This window comes from Syzygium oleosum, unplaced genomic scaffold (genome assembly GCF_021117445.2).
Source record: "Syzygium oleosum isolate NSW1041296 unplaced genomic scaffold, Sole_v2.1 Sole_v2.02, whole genome shotgun sequence".
Classification (NCBI taxonomy): domain Eukaryota; kingdom Viridiplantae; phylum Streptophyta; class Magnoliopsida; order Myrtales; family Myrtaceae; genus Syzygium; species Syzygium oleosum.
The window spans coordinates 18,824,825-18,836,415 of NW_026607486.1; the positions used below are offsets into that span (position 1 = coordinate 18,824,825).

The following is an 11,591-nucleotide window of genomic DNA, read 5'->3' on the forward strand; positions in this document are numbered from 1 at the left end:
CCAGCAAACTTAAGCGGTTTAAGCTTGATGAACTACTCTACCAGTTGATGCATAGGTCTATTGGCAACCACTTGCCCCTGACCTTGGTTCTCATTAGCAACAGCAACAGCCTCGACGGCTTGGGCAACCGGAGCAGCTCACTCCTGAGTCTGCCGTTCCAACAAATTTCCGATCCGTTCCAACGTCCTAATAACGACTTCCATTCGAGGATCCTCAACAGGTCTAACTTCCACTCTAGGGTCCACTGCAGCTCCAACATCTACTCATGGATTCTCTACTGCTCTAGCACCCATTCCGAGGTCCTCAACGGCCCTAGCTCGAGCACGACCTCAACCTCTCGTTTCTCTTCCAGCGCCCCTTTTTGGGACTCTTCCTACACCTCTTCATTTACTGCTCATTGTTGCAATTCTACCACTCTCCTACCTGTAATTCCACTCAGGAATTTACGGTCTAAACCAACTAGCTCAATCAAATTCTAAGCAGCAAATTAACACGAAAGCTCGCTCAGCAAGCATTTCCCCACTACCCATCACGAAATCACCATCATCAAAGTCTGAACACTTACCTCAAGTCCAGACGCGCCTGCAATTCAATTACCACACACAATTGACTTACACAAACAATCACAACAAACAATCTGGAGGCACGTGTAGCTCACACTACCCTACACCCACTGAGATCTCCCCAATTACTACCCCAAGGTTTCCGCTCCTTATCACTCCAATTCAACCAACTTTAGATCGAGCTGACCTTGCTCTGATACCAATTCATACAGGGATGTCACGCCCCGAACCCCAACGGGCACGCGACACCCCTTACCTGGTCGATAAGTGCGACGTCCCAGGAATGTCGCCGACCTCAAATAACCATCAGAGATTTACAACCACGAGCGGATACTAACAAATAATCCCGGACAATTAAAACTGGGGAATCAATCAGGGAGAATGAACATATTCGTTCTCATTGCCAAACTTACACCATAATATTTACAATATCCATTATTATTACAAGCACACCGAACCAGTAATTATTAACTTCCAAAATACAAAAAGGATCAGCATCCTAGATCAGCATTATCCAAAAATTGGGCCCTCTCAATTTATTGCCTCGCTCCCAGAACTAGTCCCTACGCCTTCTCGGAGGCGTCCACTCTGACTCACTGTCTTCGGCATCACCACATGAATCCTCCTCAGCTGTCTGTTCACCCGACGGCTCCGAGTCAGCCTCAATATGATCATGGCTCAGGCGGGGGCTCTGAAATGGTTTGGTTGAAACAACCGTGAGACACTTCTCAATAAGTACACCCCTAAACCCCACCTAGACTATCACGTACCTCCAGACAATCACACAGACACATGTGCATTCGTACACATCAAGTCATCACATCGCAGGCACCTCAAATAATATAGTCAAACTCAAACATGCGTACACCCGTACTCAATCACAATCACACCGTATGCAACACACGCATGTACCAATTCTCATTCAACTATTCCTTCCATTCTCATTTCCTCTTTCTCATTCCTCGCCAGTGACCCGCGTTGAAGTACACGCCTCAGGTACACTGCGACCATTCATCACCACACTTTCGGCCCGCGTACCCGTACACGCCTCAGGCCTATAGATCGCGCCCCGAGCATCACACGCCTCGGTCCGATCCCACATTCCCACTCGATCGCGCCCCGAGCATCACACGCCTCGGTCCGATCCCACATTCACACTTTCCTCAGCCCGCGCCAAATGCGACAGGCCTACATGATCGAAACCCGAGCTTATGATGCCTCGGTCCAATCCCGATCTCACCCGAGCTTATCATGCCTCGGACCAAATCTCATACTTACTTTTTCAAGCCTCAGCCTGTGCCAAATGCAACAGACCTACGTGATCGCTGCCCGAGCTTATGGTACTCGACCCGATCCCAACCCCGCACTTTCACCCCTTTCACATACTTTCCCACAATCACTTACCACACCACGATTCCTTTTTACTCATGCACACGCTCTACATGCATTTACTACACGCAACTGACCCATCACACGTGGCCCGTGCACGCATCACTTCACACATAAAACACGCTCACTCAGCAATTCACATGGCCACTGTCAACAATTAATTCAATCTGGCCCACGCGTGCACCAAACATGCATAATTCTATTATATAATTACACAACTAAGCACCCAATTAAATCAACTCCATCCAGAATAATTCCAAACATGCCTAAAACACGTAAATTGCCAATTTTCTCTAACCAGATGGCGTCGGATCAATTCCGATCCTTCACGACACTTTCTCGCCATTAAATGCCGGTTCTAAAAACCCAACTTGTGTCCCGAAACAAATCATCATAGCCCCGTGAACAGTAAATCACAGCTTGTGAACAGTAATTCGCAGCTTATAAACATACATATAACCATCACAATCGCGAGTAATTTCAGTCACAAGGACCCTCACAATTCAGCCACGATATCACACAACAATCCGACACATATACACCACAAATCAAGCCATAAACACATTATTCCGAACCACAAATTTCAGCATGTATACTTCTCGTAGGCAGCCCTTATTGACTCTCTAAATAACCCCCAAACCATCATAATTCCAACCATAATTTCACCCAAGATGAACTCGATAAATTCGTCCATGAAACAAACCCCAAAATTTGCCGAACACTAGTCCATTAATACCGAAATCATTATTTTTCTTCCACCAAACGACGTCAAATCGATTTCGGTCCTTCACGGGACTTTTTCACCATAATTTCTTGGTTCTAAAAATCCAACTTGCGTCCCGATCGGCCCATCACGGCCCCATGAACAGTAGATCACAGCCACTGTTATTTTCTAATTTTCAATAATTAATACCCGAATTAAATCCCAAGGCCCGCCATAAAATTTCCACTACCAATTCATACAATTCCGCACCTAACTTTATACAGATTTCGTCCAAAATCGCCCGTCGATACCCGAAGTCCTAAATTAAGTTTAGAGCGCGACTTACCCGCGTTCTAGACTATCGCGGCTAGAACGGAAAGCGGCGGCCCTTAATCGGGAACGGCGGCGACGACGTAAGGCTCCCGGGTGGCGGCGATCGGCTTGGGTGGCGACGGCACGGCTTACTTGGCCGTGGGTCTTGCCTCACGTGAGAGAGAGAGGGAGAGAAAGAGAGAGATGGCGGTTGGTGGTGGTGGCTTGAGGGCTGGTACGGCGGCTTGAGGGCGGCCCGGACGGCGGTGGCTAGCGGCGGCGCCGGCGGTGGCGAGCGGCGGCGCCGGCGGTGGGCTTCCCGGTGGACGGCAAGGAGCTCACGGAGGAGGGGGAAGGATTTCACGGCAAAAAGGGGGGATGCTCACGGCAGAAAGGGGAAGAGAAATGGAGGAGAGAGAAGGAATGGGTCAAAGATAATATGTCCAATTTGACCACTTTTTGGCAATTTACCAAAATGCCCATTTCTCACATTTTTTATCCGACGGTCCCGATTCGATTTTATCTTAATCCGACGGCCGAGATCGATTCTTGCACAAAAATATCCAAGGGCATACTTGTAATTTCCAAAATATCCAAGGGTAAAATTGTCCAATCAAAATTTGAGGGCAAAAATTACCAAAATGCCCTTTACCCTTAAAGCTTGTCCTTTAATAAATCCTAGGGGTATTTTGGTCACGTTCTCCGTTTCTTGTCCAAATCGAATTTTTCCGAAGGATTTGAGCGCACCAAAAATTCGCATGTGTCACGTGCAACGTCGTCCTAACGTTTCGTCGTGACTTCCTAATTTTTCGGTGTCCAATTTGGGCAAAATTTCAATAATTAAATTCTATTAAACGCAACTCGAGCGTTTCTCGAGCTAACGGGCGGCTTGCTGGGGAAATTCGCGAAATTGACTCATGACTGATACTAAATCGAGTCACGTGCAAGTCCGTTCGGTGCGTGACGACCTCGGTTGTTATTAAAATCGCGAAGATCAATCACTTGATCCGAGGGGTACGATCGTTCGGTATAATTTCAGAATCATTCGTCAAGTCGTTTCGTGGTCCAACGGAATCACCCGCGATCCACTACTAGGACAGTGGCGAACTGACCCCTAACTATCCTTGGATCGGCCAACAGTGGCTCAAAATATCACTTCCGCGATTTAATGGTCGAAATCCATTCACGATCGAATTTCCTTTAGTCGCGCTAATTTAATTTCCCCTATTAGCTTTTCCCTAATGGTTAGCATTCCCAGGAATGATCAGTTCCGGGCGAGAACTGATTACGAGTACATTCATAAAACTCAATATTTCATAAATCCCAAATGGACTAATTTTTTTTCAGGATGTCACATATACGAGTGGTGTGTGGATTGCGTCATTGAACTCAAGAAGGTTTTACGGACGGTTGCACTGGCATGGTTCATAAATGAGCTTGCACGAAGACAAAAATGAGAAAAGGGACAAAAGAAGAGTCAGCAAGAAGAAGGCCATGCCATGCTTTCTGGGAGTTTGTTGGACTGATGGTAACGCCTCTGTCTTCTCTGTTTTTAAGCTGGTTATGAGAGGGAAACACATTGGATAGGTATTTTTTCTAACATCAAATGGGGCATGGAGAGAAATTTTCGTTTGTGTCTATTGGCAACGCTAACATGGAGTAACGAATCAATTACGCGATGCCCGCATCATATGGACTCTAGCCAACTTTGTGTGTTTCTCTTTGATTTTACATGTCATTACCAGGTGATAGAATCGATACACGAAAAACCTTCTCTTCTTTTTGTTGTTTGTAGTACATGCACACGGAATTGAAGTGGAGAATATCTTGCCTTATCTCAATTCATGATGGATCGGATGATGTGAGCCATCAGAAATGATGTGTTCTAAGTAATTAGGCTCACAAATCTAATGACTGAGACGGCTCATTTTACCGTGGACGGGCCTAGATCAATCAGCCTATTGAGGCTGAGGGCATGGAAGAGTTTTCTGTTGGAGTGTGCCTTCTATGTTACGCAAATTACTCTCGTTCAAGGATCTAGGATATTACCAAATCATTTCTTTCAAAGTTATACTATTTCTGTGCACATTCTTTGTTCATCAAAATCGTGTTTTATTCTGGTGAAGTACTATTGCCTTTCAGAAATCAAGGATTAATTTTTTGATAGACAAAGCTTTCTTAAACGATTGATAGTTTTATCTAAATTTTTACATAGTTCTCATTAAGATTTTACGTAGATTGATTTGATCTTAACAGCTTTTGAGCTCCTAACCCTGAGCTGATAGTAGAAATGTGATGTACTACTGTACAAGAAACAGAATCAAAATTATCAAAAAACCAACTTGTTGCAGTGCAATGCCATCTATGACATTTAGGCCTCATCCTCATGTCTTCCTGAAAAAATGGATTATTCAACTGTCCACTGATATACAATTCGCCCCTCTATCTGCATAAATGATTACTTGCCATGGTGTACAAGTAGGAGTTGCTTTAGGATAAGCGACATCCTTTATAACAGAAGTAAAAAATTGCAAAAAAAAATACGAAAATCGGGCCAAGCGAACAACAGAATAAGGAGCATTTATAAGATCCACGCAGATGAAGAAAACAATCTCCATATGCATTTTCGTGATCTAGACATGACTGGAGCAAAATATGATAAATATACACATCTTTAAATTTTCAATGAGAAGAAAACTAACAGCTTCCGTGCAGAAATTTTCCGGTTTGAAACCCCACGTACAAGCATGAGACCCAAAGTAATGAACAACATAAAAGTTTAGATAGTGAAACAATGCAAAACACAGAATTTCATAAATGCGAAAAAAGCAAAAAACTAGAAAGCTTGTGCAGAACAGCAACCGAAGCTTTAGTTTCAGCATAGTTTTACATCATAATGAAGTTAATGCATGCGTAGAACATTGTAAGACATGCAGTAATAAAGCAATTTCAAGAAATTGGACCATAGGGTCCTATTAATATAAGGATAGCAACAACAACAAAGAGAAGTTCAGCCACTCAAGGCACAAAACTATGACATTAGTTATACAAAGAGCAAGTATGGATGCTCTGACACATAACAACAGAACAACAAAACTAGAGCAAGTTCAGATGCTCAGACCCGATACGAGGACAATATAATATCTATTGGACTCTTAAACTTCTCCAAAATGGAGTTTACTTCATGACATAGGGACGGGGGGCCTTGATGAGACACCGATCATCCGGTTTGACTCATCGTCATCGGAATCTCCTACGAGGGTACACTCAAGGTAGATAATCCTGCACTCGAGCTGCATACCAGAGTTCTCCAAGTAAGAATAAATGGCAGATTGCAATGCATTTTTTTTGGTCGAAAGATTGCAATGCATTAACAAGTTCATGCATCAACCAAATTAAAAATAGTTTCATGTTACCCTGGTGATGACCCCCAAGTGCAGACGCAGGTTCTCGTACCCCTGATGCAAATGAAGATGTGCCAAGATGCACCTGCATAATGAGCATCGCTAGGGACTAATCCAGTCAATTCATTAAACTTCACCCGATGTCGTTGTAACCCACAGTAGCGCTTCCACGGGGATTGATGAGTCATGTAATCTGACTGTATTGTCTTTACCTTGTCTATTAGTCAAACTATAATCTTTCTTTTGCTCGTAGAATAAAAGCAACCACTTACTCTTCCCTGGAGGCACCTAAAATACTGCGGAGGAGTTCTTCGAGCCCAAGCCTCATCGCTGAAGCACCAAAACTGGAACGCCCGTTTAGAATAATTAGTGGCCGGGGTGAAGTTAATTAATGATCTTATTACTATCGTTACCTATCACAGTAATATGACGGAGTAGGATACTATGAGAAGATTTACGGATATGCTATGACAGTACGACGTTAATCCAATGCTTTGGACAACTCAAGCAGAAAATTTGAAGAAATAAACCAGAGATGGTATAATACAGCAGCATGTGCTTCCTTTGATCTCTTAATAATAACACTTCGAGACTCTGAAATATATAGAGACAAATGAGATTCAAGCATGGTGAGATTATCTAACACTAAATCATTATAAAATTATGCATGAAAACCAATAAACAGATGATCTAGCTTAACTCCAATATGGAAATAGTTTTTCATATATAAGGTAGGTAACTGTAGTATTCTTTATCTGCAACTAACTCTTTAGAGATTCAATCATGGTATTTTGAGGAAAATATGCTGCTTGGAATGTGCAAAGCGGACACCTTCCAATATCATAGAAATAAATATCCGATACAGAAAGGAAAATCAGCTGTCAAAAATGACTACTAACCAACTTTCTCATAGATAGGCCATGTAACATGTAATGGTAACGACTTGAAACATACGAAAAGGTAACCTTTGCGATCCCTAAATCGAGACTTGAATAAATCCAAGATGTCTCGACCTTGAATGAAAAGTACGTCTGAAGTATGAAAACGAAAAAATAATGGTTTCCCGACAATCAACATCATAAAATGGTAATCATACGGCGACAAAAGCATAAAGACAGCAATCTAAGTAGTCAGCCTCCTATTTTCTCATGGAAACACCATGCGTCACTTATATACGTTACAGTCGCAAAAGGTCTTACCTTAAAGTGCAACTCACCATGCATATTCTCTACTATATACCTAATTAAGATGTGTTGATCTTGACTAAAAGTCTGCTGGAAGTTTGAAATCGCAAAAATAACTGTTTCCTGACAATCAACGTCATAAAATGTTTCTCATACGACGACAAAGTATAAAGACAGCAATCTAAGTAATCAGCCTCCTGTTTTCTCACTGAAACACCATGTGTCACTTATATGTGTTACAGCCGCAAAAGGTCTTACCTTAAAATGCCATTCATCATGCAGATTCTCTACTATAGACCTTATTAAGATGTGTCAATTTTGGCTAAAAGTTTGGTAGAAGTTTGAAAATGCAATTATAACATCCATCAACATCATGCGATGCGGAACCATCTTGTCAAAGCTGTTCGAGATAAGGCTCTTTCTCTCAAGCCTGTTGCAGATACTCCGTGCAATAGAAGAATCCAGGCCAGCTGGGACATCCCGACATCTATTTTTCTTAATGTTCTGTAGTTGTTGTTCCTTTGTGGCTCTTTAGTCCGCTTGTTAGAGGCTCAGCTCGTTTTTCTTAACACTCGGGCCCCTGCTGCTTGTAGCGCCCGCTAGCTTCAGTCAACCGCTACACCTTTGCACCTATCGCAACACCTGTGTTGCATTAGGTACGAGGTTTTTGTGTACGGCTTTTCTGCTGTATATTGTGCATTGAAAAGTATATAATCCTCTTACCTTACCAAAAAAAAAAATCATATAAAGGTAAACAGACCATGAACAAAATTATAAAGAGGACAGTCTAAGTAATCAGCCTCCAATTTTTTTCACGGAAACACCCTCTATGACCAATATGCGTCACAGCTGCAAAAAATCTTAAATCGGCCATGCACAGTCTCTTCTGTAATCATACATAAGCGAAAGAACAATCATGAAATTGAAGCATGGCCACGTGAACAGGTTTACTGTTGTCTTACCACTCTATAATTCCTTTAAGCTTTATATACTGAGCATATATACCCGCATAGCTTACAAAAGGGTCTTCCCTATTAAAGAAATCAGAAAAAAAGGGTTAAAAGAAGCACGAGAGCAAGTGAGATAGAAGTCACATCATTAGAAATGAAACAGAAAATTACAAAGCAGAACCCAGATCGCTCACTGCATCTTGAACTTCTTCGCAGAACGTTTCGACCAACTCCAGGATAAACGTGGAGTCATGAGCCGGTTTCAGAGCATAATTATTCATGAATTGGGTGTCCAGCAGGTCCTAACAAAAGATTATCTTAGAATTCAGCGAACCTATTTGACACAACAAGGTTTAGATGGACTTTGTGGTGAACATTTTAGCAGACTATTTCACAATGAAAGTTGCTAAAACTTTCACCAATCAGGTTCAATCCATCCACTGTCAGTGATAACCAAACGCTCGTTTCCATTCAAGGGCCTCCATTGTCTCAGATTGGAACTAGTAAAACATTATCAAACCTTTGAGGAACGGAAAAATTCTACGCTTTTCCCTACAAATTTATTCAAACCATGAAAACGTAGTCCCTTTCAATCTTGAATTATTAAATAAACAACTTCATTTAGTTTTCAGAAGCAAAATATTAAAAGAAGGATGGGTAATGGGATACTTCTTCCTCCAAGGAGAAGATGAGTTGATAAAGCTCCTCAAGAAGCTCATCCCTCTCTGCAGCCATTACTCTCACACAAATAACCTGAAAAACTTCACAAACAAGCAAAAGCAGAGAGAGTCTATAGGGAGAGAATCTGTATGAAAGGTGTGTGGATACCGTGAGTGAACCCAAAAGGGGTCTATATAGCGGTTGCACCGGTAAAGGTTGGTCATAACTGAGCTTTCATGAAGCTGAAAATGAGAAAAAAAGGACAAAAGAAGAGTAATGGAGAAGTGAAGGCCATGCCATGTCTTGTGTGAGTCCGTTGAGCTAGAAGTAACGGTCCTTCCATGGCTAGGCTCCGTAACGCCTCTCTTCTCTGTTTTGCTAGTTTGTAATGAGACAGAAACACATTGGAAAGGGTATAGGTTATGATGCCCTCGGATGGCGCATATGAATGAGGCTATTGAAATAAGATAAAAGAAATCGGAACGAATTACCAAGGAACTGGAATGACTACTAATTAATTAAACTTACTGCATTTGTTAGCACATCGGAATGGAAAAATGTCCTTTTCTGGTTTGAATTTTATTGTTTGTATAATAGCAACTTAGGTAATTCTACTTACCATATCAAATTGTTTCTGTAGAAAAGTTATCAAGACCTAAGATTAATTAGAAAGTCGCTCGTGTGCTAGCCTTTTTGGTAACCCAATTCCCAACTCACTCATTCTCACCTCCCCCAATGGTAATGAAAATGCACGAATGCAGCAATTTTGGATCCCAATTTCTATTTCTATTTCGCCTCATTTCAATTTGCCAGATTGTATCCGGAAAGGGAATAAGGCTTCCATTCCCATTCTTAATGGTTTCACTCTCGGTATCCAAACATGTCCTACAGGATGCTTGTATTTTGTATGTGTTGGTTGCGTCACCAATGATGCTTGTATAATTATGTGGTGGTTGCATCACTAATGCGGTGTAACGAGCCAACCATAATGCCCGTATCATTTGAACCTTAGCTGATTTTCTATTTGACTTCTTCACGTGTCATTGCCACGTGATATATAACCAATTTCACGTAAGAGCTTGCTCATTTACGGTGGTACGGCACATTCTTGTGTTTATCTTGTTTTTTCCATTGTTTAGTACATGCACCTGAGTTGAAGCGGTGAAATCTTGCCTCCTCTCGACTCATGGTGAACAGATGACCTGAGCCGTCAAAAATAGTGGATCCGACGTGAAACTCGCATGTCATTTTTTCCGCGGTGGACTCAGTCGTGACCTGCCAAAGTTAACACTTCAGATCATTATAGCCACCTTAGACTAAAGGGATGGAAGAATTTCCGTTGCAAGTGTGCCTCATTTGAAATGATAATTACTCTCCTTTTCTGGTTCTGCTTAATACTCATCCATGCAATGCTGGATTTACCATTCAAGGACTTACCAAAGAAAAGAACTTACCATTCAAGGGGGAAAAGATCTAAGACATTATCAGAATTTTCATCTCTCATCGAATTTATCCTTCATATTTCTTTCCGTTCATTTTGGTTTTTTAGTAGAAGATTTGAAGGTGCTTCTGGAACGATATATCCATCGCGCCTTGATTTTCAGCATATCATAACTATGCAGCAGCTAAAAGCACAATGTGCAGATGAGATCCTTTTTTTTATAACCTGGTGACGAGCGCAAAAGCATGATATCTCCGGTTCTTGAACTGGAAATTCTATGACACCCCAATCAACTGCGCCAACTCTGAGGCTTGTGAATATGAGGTTGAAGAAATTAAGTTTATTATATTTTCAATGGAGATCAAAGAAACGTCTGAAAAAGTGAAAAAAGAAACAGTAGTATATTGTTGATAGACTTCCTGCAGCAAACTACACTTTTGAACCAAAGGCACCTTGTCACAGTGAAGAAAATGAGGACTTCTTCGATCAGAAATCTGGTTGCGTGATTCTAGCTAGTGAAAGTATCGTTGCTCTCCGAAAATTCAGGGTTATTTACTTCGTAGACAGCCAGCTTTTATTCTGGTGATAACCTTATACAGTTTTTTAATTGATTATCTTTTTAGCAGTTTTCCAATGTCCTAACCCTAATCTGTAGTAGAAATGTGATTAATTATTGGAAAAGAATTGAACCCAAACATGAGGGTAAAGCCAAAATGTTCACCATCTGAAGGAGCTGCAAATGCATCGCCTCCTTCAATTAGGTCTCATTCTCAAACCTTTCTGAAAGCTAGACTATTCAAATGTTCACTGATAAACCCTCATCCAACCAACTGCAGGAAACAATTATTGGCAATGGTACACAAGGAGATGTTCTATGATAAGTGACATCAATGGCAATAAGAAAAGATTGCTGAAGAAATCTGGCCATGTGGACAATACAAGGAGTAATTATTATGTCCTGGGAGATACATGGAGAGAACATTTT

The 11,591-nt window shown here is 41.6% G+C and overlaps 1 long non-coding RNA gene across 1 annotated transcript; it reads right to left on the minus strand.

The window, feature by feature from the left end:
- Positions 1-941: 941 nt before the first annotated feature.
- Positions 942-3,109, minus strand: LOC130135401 (uncharacterized). Its single transcript, XR_008814801.1, has 2 exons — positions 3,002-3,109; positions 942-1,254 (listed from the first exon to the last, which is right to left on the minus strand). It is a non-coding gene; the product is annotated as an uncharacterized LOC130135401 (long non-coding RNA).
- Between the last annotated feature and the right edge of the window lie 8,482 nt (positions 3,110-11,591).